The sequence below is a fragment of the Pagrus pagrus genome, assembly GCF_965226575.1.
Source record: "Pagrus pagrus genome assembly, chromosome: 7".
NCBI lineage: Eukaryota > Metazoa > Chordata > Actinopteri > Spariformes > Sparidae > Pagrus > Pagrus pagrus.
The window spans coordinates 24,609,411-24,628,614 of NC_140191.1; the positions used below are offsets into that span (position 1 = coordinate 24,609,411).

Here is a 19,204-nt window from a genome sequence, read left to right on the forward strand (position 1 = left end):
GCGCTGTTACCCACATGTGCCCGCATTTAGGGGCACGTTCACCTGTGTGTGTAACCAGGAGAGCACGTCATTAATTCGTCCTGTCTGAGCCCCCCCCCACCTCCACCACCACCACCCTCGCAGCTTTTTAGTGCCATTGTGTCCCTTTACCATAACAGCGAGCTCACATCCTGTAGGTGCATCGTTATTTGAGAGGAGGGGGGGAAAAGTTACATGCACGGACCCCCCCCCCCATCACACACACACACACACACACGAAACACCCCACCCCTCCTCCCTCGCCACATGTTTCCGCACCCCCCCTCCTCAAACACACACACACACACACACACACCAGACACATTCACACATACACACACACACACACACACACATGCAGATGAGTTGTGGAGAGCCTGAATTGGCGCAGAGATTGAAAGCAGAAGAAAATGCGACACAGCAGAGATGTTCCAGCGGTTTCACATCCTCATATCAGTGACAAGAAAGAGCTGTTCCTGTAGCACCTGTGCCTTGCTCAGTGGCAGTCGTGCCCGTGTCTGTCTATTATGTAGGACACGACTTCCTAATATGGATACCCCCCTCCCCACCCCTCCCTAAAGTCCACCGAATAAAACAATCTTTCAAACAAAAAAGAAGAGGAGAAAGTGTTCCTCCATCATGTAGAGTCTTCCTGCTCTGAGCTGCCTTTTGTTAAATAAATAAATACATCTTCTCGCACTTTTATTGTTGCCACAAATCTGTGTTTGATGCTGCTGTGATTCAAGTGTGTTGTCCCTCAGAAAAGAAAAAAAAATGACTCAAGGAAGAGATGAGTATGTGTGTGGTGGAAAGTTTGTTAACCTCAGGGATGTCGGGGGAGGAAATGACTCCGGTGATTCTCAGTATATTCCTACATTTCTGTATCTGAATAACTGACTTTTGGCAGCTTTTTAGACCCTGACATTACCCATGATGACTCGCAAGTATCACACAACTGCCCCCAAGTTGTCCCAGTGTGTGAAAAGTGGATATTAAACATTATTCCTCACGCGCTTCAGGCTCTGTTTCCTCGCGATGATCACCGACAGCATCTGTATTTTTTTTTTTTTTTTAAACAACCACTACACCCTTGCCTGTAACCTATTTATAAATCAAGATCAGACAATCGCCTTCCACCTACAGCCCCATTCAGCGCACATGGGCTGCTCCGGGACGCCCCACATGCGAGTAAAAGAGAGAATATGAGAGATGTGCGTACCTGCGTTATCCAAAAGAATAATCCAGGGTGACTTCAAGAAGCGCAGACAATCCTAAAGGTGAAAGCATGCTCTTTGCAGTGTATGCTGAAGTGCATGATTGAGTAGGTCGAGTCCATTCCCGTCCCGCGGGGGTGCACGGGGATCCCACTCCGGGAATCTTTGCATAACCTCGATCGGTTCCGTTTTCTTTTTAATCAAACATGTAAAGTCACGTGATGGATTGTGAGCACGGGGACAGCCATCGTGTAAATGTCACCTTGGCGGCCGTGTGTGCGTTCTGACAGTTTCCCGACACCCCTCCCACGCGGCTGAATGGTCCCTCCCGCATTAAATGGAACTATCTGCTATTGTCTCATCAGCGAAAAGTTGTTGATACTGCTAAGGACTCACAGAAAGTGGCCGGAGAGTGTGAGAGCGTCAGTCTTACCCTGTAAATCAGACCAGTGTGGAGGTTTTAAATGATGTCAGGGTAAAGCAAAGGGCCACACTGATGGGTATGATGTCATTTAACTCTTTGCCAGTGGAGTGTCAGTATATCAGAGTCATCCTGCCTGATCCACCCCGTTGCAACACCCGGACAGCTGTGTGTGAGGAGAAACGTTAATAAGAGGGAATGAAGTGAAAGCTTATCTCATTGTAATAAAGAGAAGTCTACTCAAGTTTATTGCTGCCTTTACAAAAAGAAGGAAACATACAACCTCACAGTCATCCGTTAAGTCATAACCTGAAGGTTTATTGTTATAAGTAGATGTTTTCACATTATGAAGAGATATTTTCACTTTATTACACAACACACATTTATCACATTACAAGAATGAAGATTTCTTATTGAAACAATACACTGTTTATCTTGTGACAATGTATTATCACATTTCATGTGACAACATGAGATATGTGATTGTTGTTTTAGACTTGTTCCTTGATTTGAGGTTGCCAACTTTACACCTGACCAGGTACTACAGATGAACACTAGCCTCTTGGCTAAATCTGGCATATTTACACTAGTTTATTTATTGTGTATAAGTGTATTAGTATGTCCTGTCCCTGAGAAATAAACTGGATCAATTAAAAAAGGAAAAAAAGGGAAAAGAAGATGTTATGTTTTATGTCGTATCCATTAGTTATCACGTTATAACATGACACCTTTCAAGTTATAACAAGATAAACGGCATATTGTTAAAACAAGAAATGTTTTGTGAGTGTTTTATGTAATACTGTGAAAATATATTGCAATCTTGTAAAGCATCTCCTCATAACACTTTATAGGATGATACTGATCCATTTTTCTTTTCGTGGTCTGTCTGACGTAGAATTCCAAGAAAAATATGACAATGAAACTCTGAATAACTTGATTCCCTGGTTAAGGCATGTGGAAACCCCACTTTTTGTGACTCATTTGGAAAAGTCCTGAAAGAAATGAAACTGCAATCAAGCCTGTACATCCATCCTACTTTCACTGGCAGAGATTCCCCTGTTTTGGTTTTGTTTGATGTTTTTATAGATTTTGACTAAAATTGATAAGATATGTCATGTTCAGTATCTTTATTATACCTTTTATTTTCTTGTCATCTGGAGGCTGTTCCAACATGTGACTGTGGTCTAATCATTTAGTTTTCAGTCAAGCAGGTTCTCAATCCGGTTCCAATGACAAACAAAATAACACAGCAACGGTCTGAGGTCAATCTATGCTCAATAATTAATTAGACTGTTTCACGCAAGCCAAGTAAATGCCAGACAAGAGGTTTACAATTAACTTCCTCGCAGAACTGGAAAATCTAGAAAAGCATAAATGTGAAGCGGCGTAGGAAATGTTAGGACAATAGTGTTATTCAGTCCCAATCTATCAGTGTGTTTGGTGAGAGTGCCTCGTCTACACCGGCGCATATCACTCCCAAACTTTATACATCTTTCCCAGACTATACAAACTGCTCTTTAAATGTACTCCAGATTATCGTACGCTGAAGTCATGTGTAATAACTGTCACTTCACGGTGTAGTTGTGGGTGTTGTGCAGAGGTCAGGCTTGTTTGCTCAGCATGAGTGCAGTGAGAGGGAGCCATGTTGCTGACTGCTGATGTACCAGCGAGTTAAGACGCACAGACATCTTATCAGCCACGAGCCCTTGAATTGTAACGGCAGGCACAGTGCAGCTCCGCGGGGGCTCGCTGAGTATGTGCACACACACACACACACACACACACTGGCAGATGAGTAGCGTAAGATGTGTCGCTAAATACAGATGAACGTATAAGGCTGTTAAGTAAGTCATCATGTCTCTGATGAAATATGATCAGATGTACTCATGAGAAACACACACATTAAAAGACACCGATAGCCCCTTCAGCACACACACACACACACACACACACACACACACACACACACATATATACACACATCTACTAAAATGCAGTGATGCATTCTTGAAATGTGAGCTTCTGGCACACAAAAAAACAAACACCCACACCCATGCATGTGGACTTCCTTACACACATGTACACAAACACACACACACACACACACACAAACACACTAACATATATGCAACATTGCTCCTGAAATGCATAATGACGAAAAAAAATGCAAAAAATGTGACACTCCCAAAGGGTGCACACATTGTCACTGCTGACGCTCGTTATTACATGTGTGGAAAAAAAAAAAATCTCCTCACACCCATGAATGTAATGACGAGCACACATGCACATCAGTGATACATGGTTATAACACAATGAACAAAGCCTCCCTGCTCTCTCTCTTTCTCTCTCCCTGTAGTGTGTGAGTCACTGTTCAGATACTTCCTGTTATAAGAGAGCAGTCTTTAAAACAGCCTCCTCTCTCTCCACTCCTGCTTTCCAAGTCGGAGGGAATGTCAGGCCAAACACACACCAAGGTGTCCCCCCCCCACCTCCCCCTCTTCTCTCTCTCTCTCTCTCCCTTCTCTTCTCTCTGAACCAGAGAAGCCTCCCTGTCGAACGCCCTTCAGTGTGCATGCAGGTCACCCACTCAGCATTTTAAAACATACCTCGGTGAACCTTCACCTTAAAAAAAAAAACAGGGGTTTGAAAATCTTCCCACCGTACCCGGCGGTACATGCAGACAACAATGCAAGCTTGCATTTGCACACTATCGCATGCACAGCTGCTTGTGCATGCGTGGCAGACACAAGCGCACACCTCGGGGCGGCTCTTATAATAGCTACCCGTGATATCCAACGTAATGATGTGCACTGTTCAAGGCACCATTGATTTACATTAGTGTATATGGTGTATGTGCGTGTTTGGGTGACCTGACTACAGGGTATACTACACTTAATGAATGAAGAAAATTAGCTGATATGAAAATGTTGTTTTGCTTTGTAGTGGAAAAAATTGCCACGTCAAAAATAATTAAAAATCAATGAATACAAGGTGCTGTCTAAAAACAACTCCCATTTATCTGACAGAAATGGTACTTTGTAGGTTATATATCCTATATTATGTCTGATGAGATATTTTTTTTACAAGAAATTAGGCAAATACACATGGTAAGACTTTGAGTTTTTGCACTGTGCAGGGCTCCAGACTTACTTTTTACACTGGTCACACTGGTGCGCCAAACCTTTTCATTTAGAGGCACCAGCACATTAATGCACCCAATAGTAGCTTACGTTCTAATATAATTTCTTGTAAACAGGAGGAAAGGTGCAGATGCGTGTTTTTCTTCGATGGAATCACAGCACACGCAACAAGAAACAGCAATAACCTCAATTTTAGAAGAAAGTTACGAGGTGCTTGACAAACTCAAATAAATAAATCACTCAAAAAGTTTCAACACGTCAAGTGTCAACACTATAATGTTTTCCCCTGTCTGACTTGGATGCTGGCTGTAACTTGTGGAAGTATTGCTGTTTTCTTTACCTGACCTGCTGAATATTAGGCGCACCGGAGCCACCCAATGGAAATGAGGCCATAAGGTTGTTCATTTTCCATCTTAACATTTGAGTAATATTTCTTTTTTTTTACACTGACTTCACCTTTGCTCATGCCGTGACCCACTTCTCTCAACCGGCTCAATAAACTTCATCCCCCCCTCGTCTTAAAATGGCACTACGGCGTTCGCTACTTGGATACGCGGCTGCACACAAGCCTTCTCCAGTGACTGACACCTTCAGCCCCCCTGTGCGCAATTAGCTTGTAGTGCATTAGCGGCCGCATGCTAATTGTCAGCTGGCAAAGGAGTGCAAGGAGAACCCTCAAGGAGATACCTCGGGGAGGGTGTGGGGTTGGGAGGGGTGTGTGTGTGTGTGTGTGTGTGTGTGTGTGTGTGTGTGTGTGCTTTTGTTGCCTTACCAGCCCATGAGCAAATACAGTATCTGGGAGCAGCAGGAGGAAGCCCACGTCTTGCTGTACAACGTGAAATATTCATGGGATATCGCGTTACCTCTTTTGAATAAGGCAAATAAGGGCCTTTTTGGAGTCTGGTGCCACACCTCTCTCAGGCTCAGCTGAACAGAGGAGAATTCAAGCTCAAGTCGAATGTGCTTTGAGATCACCTCTGGTGTTAGCTTTGTGCACATGTTGTGTGAAATGTCCCTTTCTGTGTCTCCAGGTGATGTTTCAATAGGGACAAAGGTTTCCAGAATGACTGTGTGTGCTTTAGAATTAAGAAGTACTGGTTTTCTTTTACAGGAAGAAGTGCTGCTCCCTCACTCTCACTCTCACTCTCACTCGCTCTCTCTCGCTGTCTTTTCTCTATCTTGTTGACTCAATCTGAAACAGCTTTTGGATCTCATCTATTTCCTGGTTACACTCCTCCCTCTTTAAAAAATTTCACATCTCTCTCTCTCTCTCTCGCTCTCTCCCTCCTCCTCTCCTCTTTTGACCACCTTTCCTTTTCCATCTTATCAAATTCCATAGGGTGGGGAGGGGAAGTGAGGGTGGATCCACCCACATGAGTAATCGTTCATGCTATTTTAGCGGCGTTGCTCTCAGCTGGGCTGCAAAACATCCACCTGCAAAAAAAAAAAAAAAAAAATGAAAAAAGAAAGAGCTCCCAAACACAACACAAATCTTGTTGCGTCACCGGATCAACATAAAGTCAGAGAGACATAAAAATGGCAATACATCACGGCACAAACATCGTTAAATCATGCTTATAATAGCTAATTCACCAGCAGCAGGGAGGATAAAGATTAAGGTAAATGGCTGACTCCTGCTGTTGTTAGTTCTGGGTGTGTACCTTGTGTATATGTGTGTGTGCGTGAGGCAGGGAGGGGTTGTTGAAAAGTCCTCTCAGTACAAAGGGAAGGTGACTGATTGAGAAGTCCCAGGTTGTGTTCTGTTGCTAATATAGTTATGTGGTGTAATCGTGCAGTAATAACATCATAATCCCATCTGGAATGAGAAACTGTGGCCTGTGTGCTACAGTGATTGAGGCCATTTCCTGTGCGTGTGTGTGAGAGAGAGAGGGAGAGTGAGAGCGTGTGTGTGTCTGTGGCAGTGCATTTTAAGCAGCGGTGACTGCAGGAGGCAGCCTGATGGATACAGGATCATACTGCAGCGCTTACATTGTCTTCGGTCCTCCTCCTCCTCCTCCTCCTCCTCCTCCTCATCCTCCTTCACCCTCCCCTACTGTCTGCCTGCCTCTCAGCAGAATTATCACTCTAAAAACACACTCGCACACACACACACACCACCCCTGAACACACACAGATGCCAAAGCAAGTGCAGCCACATGCAAGCATATGCACATTCTCTGCATGAAAAACATGACACGCGCCAAAAAAAAGTGCAGCGTGTGATTGCTCGAGAACTAATGTCCCAAGAGTGCACGCAGGCAAACACACACTCAAAAGGCAGCTACATATTCCCCACAGCAAAACTACTGTCCTCTCCCTCCCTCCTTTGCTCGCATACAGTACACACACACACACACACACACATACACACTCACACTCCCCACCTCATTCAAAGGCAGCCATGCATGTTCTGAGACAAGGTGCTGCGGGAGCAAACAATAAGACAAAAACAGCCACCAGGGATACACCGAGAATATCACAGCATGGGATTTCATCATTTAATCTTGTGTCATTCTGCGAGTGTGTTGCAGCGCTCTAACAAGGATCCCATGTCTGACTTTTACACAAGGCAAACAGGAAGTCAGGCAGGGAGCTTGTTGTCATACTTCGCCACGCACGCACGCACGCATGGTTTGTTTTACCGGTGACAGCGACCCTGTTTCACACAGAGGGAAAGGAAGTACCTGCTCCTGTTGTAGCCCTTTAATTCAAACACAGACGCCTCTGTCTGTCCTCAGGTTCAAAAAGAGATAGAGGGGAGGGAGAGGGTGTTGGCCATATGTTAGTGTGTGCTATGTGTGTGTGTGTGTGTGTGTGTGTGTGGTAGGGGGGCAGGAAAAGGTGCCTTAAGCTTGCGTATGTTGTATAAATGCCGGCCTGCTTGTGTATCAGCCTCGTTCTATACGTTGGCACACACTGCAATTTGAAGCCGCCGCCATTGTGCTCTACATTGTGTCAGCCATTGGCTTTGTAACCAATGCTGCTTGCGCTCATGCATGTGTGTGGTGTCCAATGCTGCTATTTAAAAAAAACAAAACACTTTTTACTGCCTTCTCACAGTATCACTTCCACTTTTCTTAACAGGTAAAACAAGCCTGCCAACATTTCTTTATACTTACACAGGATTACTTTTCTTTAGTTTCTTTTTTTATAGATACTGTAGTGTGTGTTGGGATATAGAAACATCAGAATTAGATGTGAGGTTAATAAATGCTCTTCAAAATTCCTAAATTATGATGTTTTGTGTATGGAGGTATTAAAAGTGCACTGTGTAGTTTTGGGGAAGAAAGAGCCAGAAGCAAAAAAAAACCTGACCTTGACTGATTTCTCATGCATAAACAAACTAACTAAATAAACTGATCTTAAAGGACAACACAATTTCATGCATTTACTTTGTTTATATTTGGCGGACCCTGCCACCTTTCTAGCTTCAAACAGTGATCTGGGGACCTTATTTTTCACTTTTGGAACAATTAAATATTTCTATTTCTATTTCGAGTTTGTATTATTGCCTCATTAATAAAATAAATGTTAAAATTCTCAGTTTGAATTCCTTCTCAAAAACTACATAGTGCCCCTTCAAACTGCAGCTGAGTGTTTATGTCATCTCCTCTTTGTTAATCGAGCCAAGTTGCTAGAAACGCCCCCCCAATGATACCTGGCGTTGAAAGCTGTCATATCACCGCCGTGTTTGCTTGCGTGATGATGTTGTAATTAACACGCTGCCCCGGACGTGTTGCCTGTTTGACATTGTGTCTGACATTGAATCTGGTGGTAGACAACCGCTCAGAGGCATGTGATGAGTTTGCCGGCTGGAGAGGCTGGTCTAGACTCCAGGCGACACACCATATGATATTGATTATCTTTTGTTTGGCTATCTCTGCAGCTCCTTGCCCTGAAGGACTTAACTAACATTATTGTCTGGCATGAGGCTCTATTACTCCAATTTAGCGAGCTCTCCAAGCGCCGCTGCTGAATGCGCTGCTGTTGAAATGTGTCCGCGAGATCCCATAACGAGGCCGCTGAGCATTTCACTCTGTTCACTCACAGGTTTCAGCTACAAAAACTTTTTTAGGAGAAATAATCTGAATTGATTGAGTTAAATGTCAAATGTGCCTTCTTAGTATCATAAAAACACAATGATGTTTGAACAGGAGATCAACTGTTAGTAATATGAATATAAAAGATCATTTAGATAAAAATAAATGACTTCTTCTTAAACTTAACCATGCATTATTAATCTCAGAGGGTCAGCTGGTTAGGCAGATAACTAATAAGTAGACTAGGCATTAAAAAGCATGTATTTTTCTTGCTTCTCCTCTGCTTCAGTCAGTATTCAGTTAAGTATTTCCGTAATGCAGTGTTTTATTTGGGCACCTGCTGCAAAGTGCAACACTTGATAGTGATAAAAATAAGCACATAAAAGCTGTTTCTGTATCCACATGCTTTATATCCTTTCACTTCCTGGCCTCATCATCTCAGCAAATAGTGCAAAAGTTCAACCAGGCCCAATGCGCAAATCTGTTGATTCAACACAGCGGCCCATAAATGAGTGATATACTGTATGTGTGAGTGCGTGTTTCTGTGTGTGTTTGAGACGATGACAGAGAAGGAAGTGCTACTCAGACCAGTTGTTTTTCTTTGTCTTTTGTTTTTTCAGATGACCCATTTTGCATGCAAGTCTCTGCATTGGAGTTCACAAAAAAAACATTTTAAAGTGGTTGTAAAATTGTACACTTTCAAACGTTTTATTTTAAAGGAGACCATTATGCTTTTTCATTTTTTCCCTTTTCTCAAGTGTATAATATACTTTCTTGTGCATGTAGAAAGCCTTGAAAGTTAAAAAGCTCAAAGTCTGCACCAACAGAAGCTCACTGCTCCAGAAACGCCTCGTCAGTAGCCCCGCCACTGATTCCATGACTTTGTGACATCACACTACATCACCATGTTAATCATTCGCATAATTTGTGCCTGGTTTGGCACATAAGAATTAATTTAGCACCGCTGCTATGTTGTTGTTAGCGGTGCTGGCTCAGGCATTTGAGAGCTAACCAGTCACAGCAGACTAGGTATTCGGCCTTAAAGAGACAGGAACTAGAACAGACAGACAGAGGGGGAATACAGAGCTGCAGCACTGGACAGTATGAGAAAATGGATGTGTTTTTTAAGCATTAGAGGATGTAAACCTATTCTCGTAGTAACCCAATATAAAATTATGAAGCTGTAAATGAGCTTAATATGTCTCCTTTCATTCATTTCCATTACTTGAAACTGTAGATAACTTGAATAAGAAAAAGAAAGATTTTGGATACAGGCCCAGACTGACTGAGATCATTTAGTGATGCCAACAAGCTCATTAAGCAGTTACAGTTACAGTGCAGCTACAGCTATAACAGTAAGTCTGTAGTCAATTTCACACATTGCTGAGTTCCACAAAATGCAAACAGGAACCATATCCCATGTTAACAATGCATTGAAATGTACTCCAACATATTGAATGTTTATATCCCTTTTTGTTTTCACGAGTGGATGTCAGTATTTGATTTAATAAATCCAGCCAGAGCCTCAAAGTAGGTTTTGTTTACAACTTGTCTGAACCCCAAGACACAACAGACAAAATCACTTTACTTTTTATATACTGTACTTAACTCTTTAACAACTATATAGTGGATCATTTCAAAAGAATTTGGTGTTTAAATTACAATTGAGGCTTCATAACGTTATAAGGCTGCGTTAAACAATGTGATGAATAAAGTAAAGAAAGTTTTAAATGTGCTGAACTACTGCAGCATTAGCATTTCTGCTCATCGTGCTGTGCATGAAATAAAGATACAGTAGGGCAGAATGAAGAAGAGCATGTGTCCCATTAAGAGCAGGATGTAGTTTTTTGTTGACATTTCAAAAGTACCTGAAAAAAGCTTTTGAGCAAACACACTGACATGAGTAAATTCAGGTGACTCCCAGTGTCACCACTTTCCGGTTTAACGCGCAGCGCTATCGAGAGTCCATGAAACATGATTAGAGCTGGAGGAGCTATAGAGTTCAGGCCCCGCATTAACTGCTTTGCAGACACTTACAAAATCTGAAATAGTACTATATCTAAAACCTGCTTACACACCCACTCACCTAACCCTCGTCTCAAACACTCACACTCTCTCACCATCATACCCACCCCCACACACACTCCCTCCCAGTCAGCACTGTAAAGTTGAAATTGATATTGCCACTACAACTTGTAGTACAACTGATGTTTCTGCTATCAGTACTGTTGAAACTGACAGCAGTCACACTGTCCAGACTAACTAATTTAAAGAGGTCATCAAAGGAGCAGAGGAGTAAACACTGGTGTCATTGAGACGACACACCCTGTTTGAGTCACAGTCTTTCTTTTGTAAAACTCTAGTGTATAGGCCCAAACTGAGTTAACCTTGATTACATCACTGTGACATCATCAGGGTTATTCAGGCTTGGCACAAATTTACTAGCGCTAGTTAAGCAACTGTTATGAGTAAATTGATCTTTGTGTGTAAAATGTCAATTTGTGTCATTTCCTTTGTTCACTCGAGATTTTCAATCTTAAAGCTGCTGAAAGTAGTTTGAAATGAAAAGAAGTGTTAAATATCTCTATATTCCAACTGTAATCACTGTTACAGTGTTTGGTCCAGTAACTCATGTCTCTCCTCCCCATGCTCGTGCAGCAAATGAGAAGACATTTTCTGGTATCCCTGCCCACTTTATCCAATCAGGACAGAGAACTCATTGAAGAGGCGGTCCTGTCTGCTCGTGAGCACGCGGGGAGCAGGAGGGAGGGGATTGTTAACTGCAGAGCGGACAGGAAGTCGGCTAAAATGACAACAACGCTTACAGCAGCTTTAAGATTGAACTGAATATGAAAGAAAAGACAAAGATTGTTCTTCAAATCAGTCAAATCCCCTACTATCAAACTGAACTAGATTTCCGATCACTATTAACCCCCTTAGGGTCCTGACACACCAGGTTGATGGTGGACTGTTGATAAGCGTCTGTGGCACAAATTTCCCACACTGTTGCAACTAGTCAGCCCTTGTCGGTGGCTCTAAGTTGACTGAGCACACTGAATCGCCGGCAGAGCCCATCAGGGAGAGAAATCTCTCTCAGTTCACAAGACGAAAACACAGAAAAAGAACTTGAGCTTGTCACTTTACTATCCATGTTTTCACCTCGGCTCCTCCTTAATTTCACCTCCACCTCTTTGCCAGTGCCTTCTGCAACTTTTCACGCGGCTATATTAGCAAAAGGAGTGTGAAACTGCTGCGTTATCATGACAACGGTTTGTATATCTTCCCGTCTCCCTTTTTAAATAAAGATCGCCACCGCCTTGTGATATGGAGAGATATTTCCTCCCACGCAAGAGCAGAACGTACAAGATAGTTGGTTGTCAGCTGCAGTGTTTGCGGTGTGTTCAAGTGCAGCTTTTAGGCATTGTTCATCCTCCGTGAGTTATCTTTTCAAAAGGAATATCCTCATTCATCCCACTCACCACTAACACAGGAGTAAAACATGTTGCAGCCCTTTTCATGTGTGATGTGGGGCCGAGTGTTTAGAAGCTGTCATTCAAGACTGCAGCAGGTGATTTCAGTCATCAGCTCCTCTCCGGCTGAGGGTCAGTTGTTGGTTGGAAACCTGCGTACATGGCTGGGCTGCCTTACTTTTTCCACACTCTAGTATTCATCATCCTCAGGTGTGATGAGCTGATCAGTGTGAACTGCTACACAAATAAACATGCTGTGAGAAGCGACAATTTGCTAGTCGCATGAACATTCGCCCCAAAGTTCAACTGTGAAACCTGACAAATAGTTGTTTTCCACAAAACACACACAGACGTCTTGAGTTGCCCTCCACTTATCTCGATCTTGCTAATTATATCCGAGGTGCATGCGTTTGCGTGTGTGTGCCTGTGTACGCAACAGTGTGTTTGACTTTCCTACTTATGCCACAGACAGCTGTTGTTTGTATTGCCCCAAGTGCTCGAACCCACTTTGTAATTAGCTCTATCTGTGTTTTACTTTACTGAAGTGATGAGTGTGTGGGTGTGTGGGTGTGTGTGTATGTGATGGTGGTGGTGCGGCACCGCTATTCCAATTCTCAACACCCTACCCACCCCCAATCCCTTCCCTTCATCCACACAAACACACACACGCACACAAGCACACACACAGCCCCAGTCAGCAACAATAGCTCCAACACAGAAGCCATGTTCAAAACAGCTGACATTGAAAAGTGTTCGTTTATGACCTCATTCCAAAAGAAGTGAGCGCATATGGAGCGTATGTTCGCACGGGATCACACCAAAACAGTATTTATCAAAGTCTACTTGTTTACACACACAGAGAAACCTGTTGAATCAAGCAGCAAGCTCACCAACAAATCTCCTTAAACCAATGCTAGAGTCAATAAAGTCACATTAATCGGGATAAATTAGAGTGTTTTGCACTATTTTGTAGACTTGAATAGGAAAGTTAAAGTTGAAAAACACAGGCCTCGTATAGGAAGGTGAGAGAGGAAATCACGGCAAGGCATGCATTTCTTTTTTTTTTTTTTTTTTAAGCGAGAGGGGGGATGGGTGGCTTTTTAGATTGTCCCTCCTCCCTCTTCCTCTGTCTTTTTTCCTCTTCCCTCTCATCTTTGTTCAAGGGCTGCCTGGCTAAAACAAGCCGCCCCTGCACGCCGAAACCAAAGTCACAATAAATGAGTCAAAAGTGGTCGATGGAAAAAATGAAAAAGAAAAAAGAAGTCGGCAAGACATTGTCACTGACTGGGAGTTGGTGTGTTTACTTGACAAATCGTGTATGATTATTGTGTGGTGATGGTGGTGATGGTGGTGGTGAGAGAGGGTGAAAGAGAATGTGTGTGTGCACGGGAATGAGCGGGTTTGGTGTCGAAGGAGTGGCAGGAACGTGAACATGAATAATTAAATATACTTATCTCACTTTTATGTCACTTAGTTGGAATATTCACACATTTAACTGAAGATCAACATGCGAAACTTTGACAAAAACGTCATCACTCATGCTGTTTAACTTCCTTTCCGGTACGAATGATAAATCATCAAAAAGACTCAGGAAGGCATTAATCACCACCATCATCTCCCCGTTTTCCTTCTCCTCTCCATCACCATACAACTGGCTCTGGCGTATCTCCTGGTTTTAATGACCACTCATGACGCACAAACACAATTTCAAACTCCATCTATATGCTGCGGGTAGGCAGGGACACACAAAGCTCCCCTCTTTCTCTCTCTCTCTCTCTCGCCCTCACAAAGCCTGCATGCCTCTCATTTGTAAATCACTTAAAAAGCATGACAAATGTGCATTGGAAAGTTTCAGAGCGTCCCCCTTTGAGAGCGTTTGCAAGTCTCTCATTCACACCGCTCCTCCGTTACACAACTGCATTGTACTGACTGGACATATAGCTTGGCGTTAGGCGCATGCTTATTGTCGCTTAATTGCTATCAGTTCGGAGCAGAATCACTGAAGGTAATTTGCAGCGTGCATTAGCGTTGTCTTTGTTTCACTCCTGTTTGAAACGATGGCGGCAGGTCAGTGCGATGTGGCTGATTACATTCGGCGTTTTCTCGAAGCTGCACTGAAAGGAGTTTTGCACTTGCGAAATGATTTGAGAGCACGGAGAATGTTCGACTGAAATCCAAAACAAAGGAGTCTTGTCCACAACACTAATCCCACAGGAGCATTTTCTGCCGTATACTAGGAATTACTCAGTGTTTCAATCATGTGATGGGCCATCAAGCAGGGGGGTTACAGCGTTTCCTTGTGTTTGCGTCTGAATGTAGTCTAAGCTGATGGGCAACGGCTAGGAATTTAACATCGCCACGACAGCGTTTTACAATTTGGGCTGTGGATGAAACATACTGTAGTTCATCTTATTTATCCAAACATGTGGGGAAAGGAAAGGGAGGGGCACCAGTGGGAAGATTTTGAACGGTTCACAAAGGGGTCACTAATAAAAAAAAGAATGTAACCAACATTAAGTAGATTATCTCTCACGGCAATCTCTCCCGAGGCAAACAAATGTGTCGGTCCACAATGAAAAGAAATCAAGCATCTCTAAAGGTTCTTCACAGCTCCACCGTGTGTAAACCATATCATTTAATATCAACAATGCAAAATCTTAAGATGTCAGGGAAACTTTTTTTTACCACCTAACTTCCAATAAATGTATTTGTTCAGCATGACTGACATATCAGCTGATATTATGGGCCAGTGTTGGTCTATCACAGATGTATTTTGATATCTGTATTTGTAGTCCAATATGAGAACTTTTTAGGGAGTGCATTATTATGCAGAAAAATATGCTTGGGGTAATTTCAGACAATAAAGTTTACTGTTAAGCTGTGAAATATCCTGCCTCCATTACATATCTGTCACAAGTGTTTGATCACCACATGTGACAGATCATTGCAAAAAATGTGTGTATATCACCACATTTATCAATAGATGAACTTTTCACAGGCCTCAAACTGTAAAATAATAGTTAGCAAATAACAAATGACATGAAATACTGGACTAACCTAACTGTATGTAAAGTAAATCAAACAAGCTCTAGCTCCACCAACAGTACTTATGCACTGATATATCAGGATCAGAAATGAATAATATATTGTAATACTATATTGTCACAGGGACCAGTTTACTGCAGAACCAATACTTTTACTTTTATACATCAATGTATTAGTACTTCAGTACACTTTAAAATCTGACAAAGTGACTTTACTTACTTTACTCAAAATTAGTAGACTAATAAGCCCATAGGACTTAAAATGAATAGTCTTCTTTAGTTCATAATTCTGAGGTTTGCAGTGTGCTTTAGTGAAGGATCTGAGAACTTCCTCCACCACTGTTGCTCATGGTACATGTCTTGCAGGAAGACAGATCTTGCATTGACTGTGGCTTTGTCAAAACTTTCAACTGTTTAACTGCTGGGCTGGTAGACAAGCCTCATAAATGTAATTATATGATTAAAAATATGTAACAACCACTTTCAGAACAATGCAACTTGTCAACAATGACTGGATGTATTACCGTCTGTCTAGAGACGAGACAGTTATTACAGACACGAGACTGGATTTTGGTCCCCGCTTCCGAGACAGCATGCTGAGCGAGTCAACCAGAGAGACAAACTCTTATAAAAAGCCGATTTACCCTTTAAGGTTTTAGTCATACACGGTCTTTCATATCTGTTATGTGTTTCATTGTTACTGAGATCGGAACTTATGTCTTTAATGTCTGCCTACAGTTTATTGTCAGAGGTCTTTAAAGTTGCTGCTCTCACAGGAAGTTACACTGTAAAAAGTATGCAGCACTTCAGTGGAATCAACTAATCTTTTAAATTAGAAAACAAAAACTTTCTTCTTCAGAACCTATGTTCTAAGTCTTTTGGCTTAAAATGATAAGTTGGATGGATGTGCTGTACAGAGTTCAATTCACTCATTAAAGTATGTTTCTATAAAAAACAATATCAGCAAAGTGTTCAGTTACTGAGTTTGAGGAGAAAAGATAAGATCATTTTGTAAACATTAAAAACAATAAACTTTTTTTTGTATATTTACATTCAGTTAATGAGAAAGGATTAGTTGATTCCCTTTGACTTTTTACAGTGTATTGTAATTTACTAGCAGCAGTTTCACATGATGTCTTTGTACCAGTGCTTGAACACAGTAGCTCCACAGGAGCAGCTGCAGCTGCTCTTTGTGTGAAATGAAGAACTGACTCTTCAAACTGAGAGAAGGTTCAAGGAAATCACATTTGTGTGACAAAACAGTGGTTGATGCAACTTAATATCTTGAGGTTATTGAACATGTTTTCTCAATTGTAGCTAACAGTTGTTAGTTGTTTCCCAGAAAAGTAACTATTCTCTCTGAACTAATCTAATGTAAACTAATTATTAACTATTTAACTTAAGTTAACCCAAATATTTAAGCGGTTTAACTTCCATTTTAAGAGTTGAAACAGCCCAAAACTCTTTAGAGTGTACATTTAGTGTCCAGCCTGCTGTTGTAAATACTTGACATTCTTGACATAGCAACCTTAACTATGTGTTTGCCAAACCGTTTTAATATTTCTTTGTTGGTTCATCTGTCTATGACCAAGTGACTGAATTATGGCTCTTGTAGTTTGTTACATTTTAAGGGATTTACAACCGTATGAAATAATAACAAAAGTATTGGTTACCTAACAAACTGGCTGCCAAGCGATTGTTGCCATCCTCACATAGAAACCCTGACAAAGGACTAACACATTGCCCGTAGAGGAATCATGTTATACAGCCAATCACTACTGCATGAACTCCCCAAGCACATGAGATGTGCTCGTTACTCTCATGAGCCATAAAATGCTGAGGGTCTGTGCTGCTGCTTTCACTTCACCTCTTTTAGTGTTATCTCTGTCTTAATGAGACCTTCAAACACGCGATGCTAATGGCTTGTGTGTAAAACGAGTCGAATACTCCTCGATATGAGCTTGCAAACTGACAGGGAAACGAGAGACTGAGATCGTCTGGTCAGATCTATAAACTGTTTGAAGAGGAGCGGCACCTCTCACGCTATCACACCTGACAATTTAAACCGACGCAGCCATCAGATCTTCACAATCCACCCATAAATATGCCGCAATGAAAAATTAATGAGGTATACTTTGTCCAAGGATCAATTATTTATCTCTGCACAAGATTTCAACACCTCCATTAAGCGTCTGGTCACTCCCTGCAGGACTGTTATCTACTCCACTTCAGCACAGCTCACACAGTGAAAGGATTTCACAACGCATCAAAGTTTCCAGCTCTTGAACGCAGCTCCCTTTATTTCTGCACTTTGGTATCTTTGGTAAAACGCACACACATAATACACATATGCACACCTCTGCACCCACCAACACACCCACCCACCACCGCCACCCTTGTGTCTCTGTATGAGACCCCTGCCTCCTCCCTATTGTCATGTTAATTACCTGTTTGCTCTTTTTTGCAGGAGCCCACCATCCATCAAAGCGTCTCCCAGCTTTTCATCTCACACAGCGCATCTCCACCTGTAATTAGGTTTGGGGCGAGGGAGAAGATGGATTTTGCCAGCACCCTGCAGAGGGAAAAGAAGACATTAGGAAGTCTCCGTGGCTGTTCTGGGACCAGCCTTTAATGGTGTCTAATTGATCTGAGCTGTCATGGGGCCATGGCTTCATGTGGTAGGAAGCTGATTATCCTTATGTGTCATCCTCAGTGCACAAGCATTAGCTCAGCGCTCTGGCTTTTACAGTCTGATAAGGTGGGCGCATGCATGTGTGTGCATACAGGTGTGTGTGCAGGCAAATGCAACTACAATTTTTATATACTCTGCATCAGTGTGACTAACAGGAGGGGGTTGGGATCCTGTTTGTGCTTATGTCTATATGTGCATGGCATTCAGGCAGTCACAGATTAGTATGCACTGTATTGCTGTGCGTATATGCTGAGGGTATTTTTACGAGTGCGTATGCATGTTCAGTATTTATAGTGGCTGAGGAGAGGCTGTGCCGCGGTCAGAATAATTTAACATCCAGATGTGCGGAAGCTTGAGGGAAATCGATACAGACGAAGCAGGTGATGAGCATACTGTCATAATGCAGTGAGGATGGAGAGGGATTAATATTTAACAGTAATCTGGACCGAGCAGATGGCTGTTGATAAAAACGTTGAAGAGAGCGAGAAGGAATTTACATCAAAGCCTTGTAACCACAGTAAACGGTAATAAAATAAGCTGAGATAATAATTAGGAGGAGATGATAATGACATATTTTAGTAACACTTTAGGGAAAGGAAGAAGACAAAATGTAAGGGAATAAGGGTGGTCACAATTTTGTGTTTAAGAGGGAGTTAAATAGAGCATTTTAATTAAACATTTTTAAATGACTGGATACATATTTAAAAGGTGCAATAAGTAAGATTTGGCCACCTTGCAAATTCATAGTCCAAACCAATAGGGGGCAGCATATTACTAGGGTAACCGCTAACTGAAGCTGCATTAGCTAGTTAGCTCAGTTAGCCATGCAGCTCGTGGTCTGGACTGGGAGCTCGGAGCAGTGGGGAAGTGTTGTGTTTACACCACCAGCTAATTTAAAAGCCACGTTATTTTGTTCCTTTGCATGACATAATTGTTGTAATTCTGCTTATATTTAATATCTGCAGAGTAATTTTCAAAAAGCACCTATAGGGTAATTTAGCTCTAGGTCCCCCATACACACACACATGTTGTTGCCTGTATATCACTTGGACCTATCAGTGGCCAGTATGCAGGGATGTGCCATATTGGATTTTTGCTGATATCCAATATGCCAATATTTACCAACTCACTTTGGGACATACTGCACATATTTTTCCACCTTATT

General features: G+C 42.1%; 1 protein-coding gene across 2 annotated transcripts in view; it reads right to left on the reverse strand.

Annotated features, from left to right (window-relative positions):
• znf516 (zinc finger protein 516) overlaps nucleotides 1-17,870 on the reverse strand; it is a 70,203-nt gene extending 52,333 nt beyond the window's left edge. The window contains exon 1 of one of the 2 annotated variants that reach the window (XM_084358552.1): nucleotides 17,795-17,870. The gene's annotated coding sequence lies outside the window, so the exon portion shown is untranslated. Of the gene's footprint in view, nucleotides 1-1,237; nucleotides 1,276-17,794 lie in introns of those variants that run through there. The other variant, XM_084358551.1, reaches the window with a different exon arrangement.
• Between the last annotated feature and the right edge of the window lie 1,334 nt (nucleotides 17,871-19,204).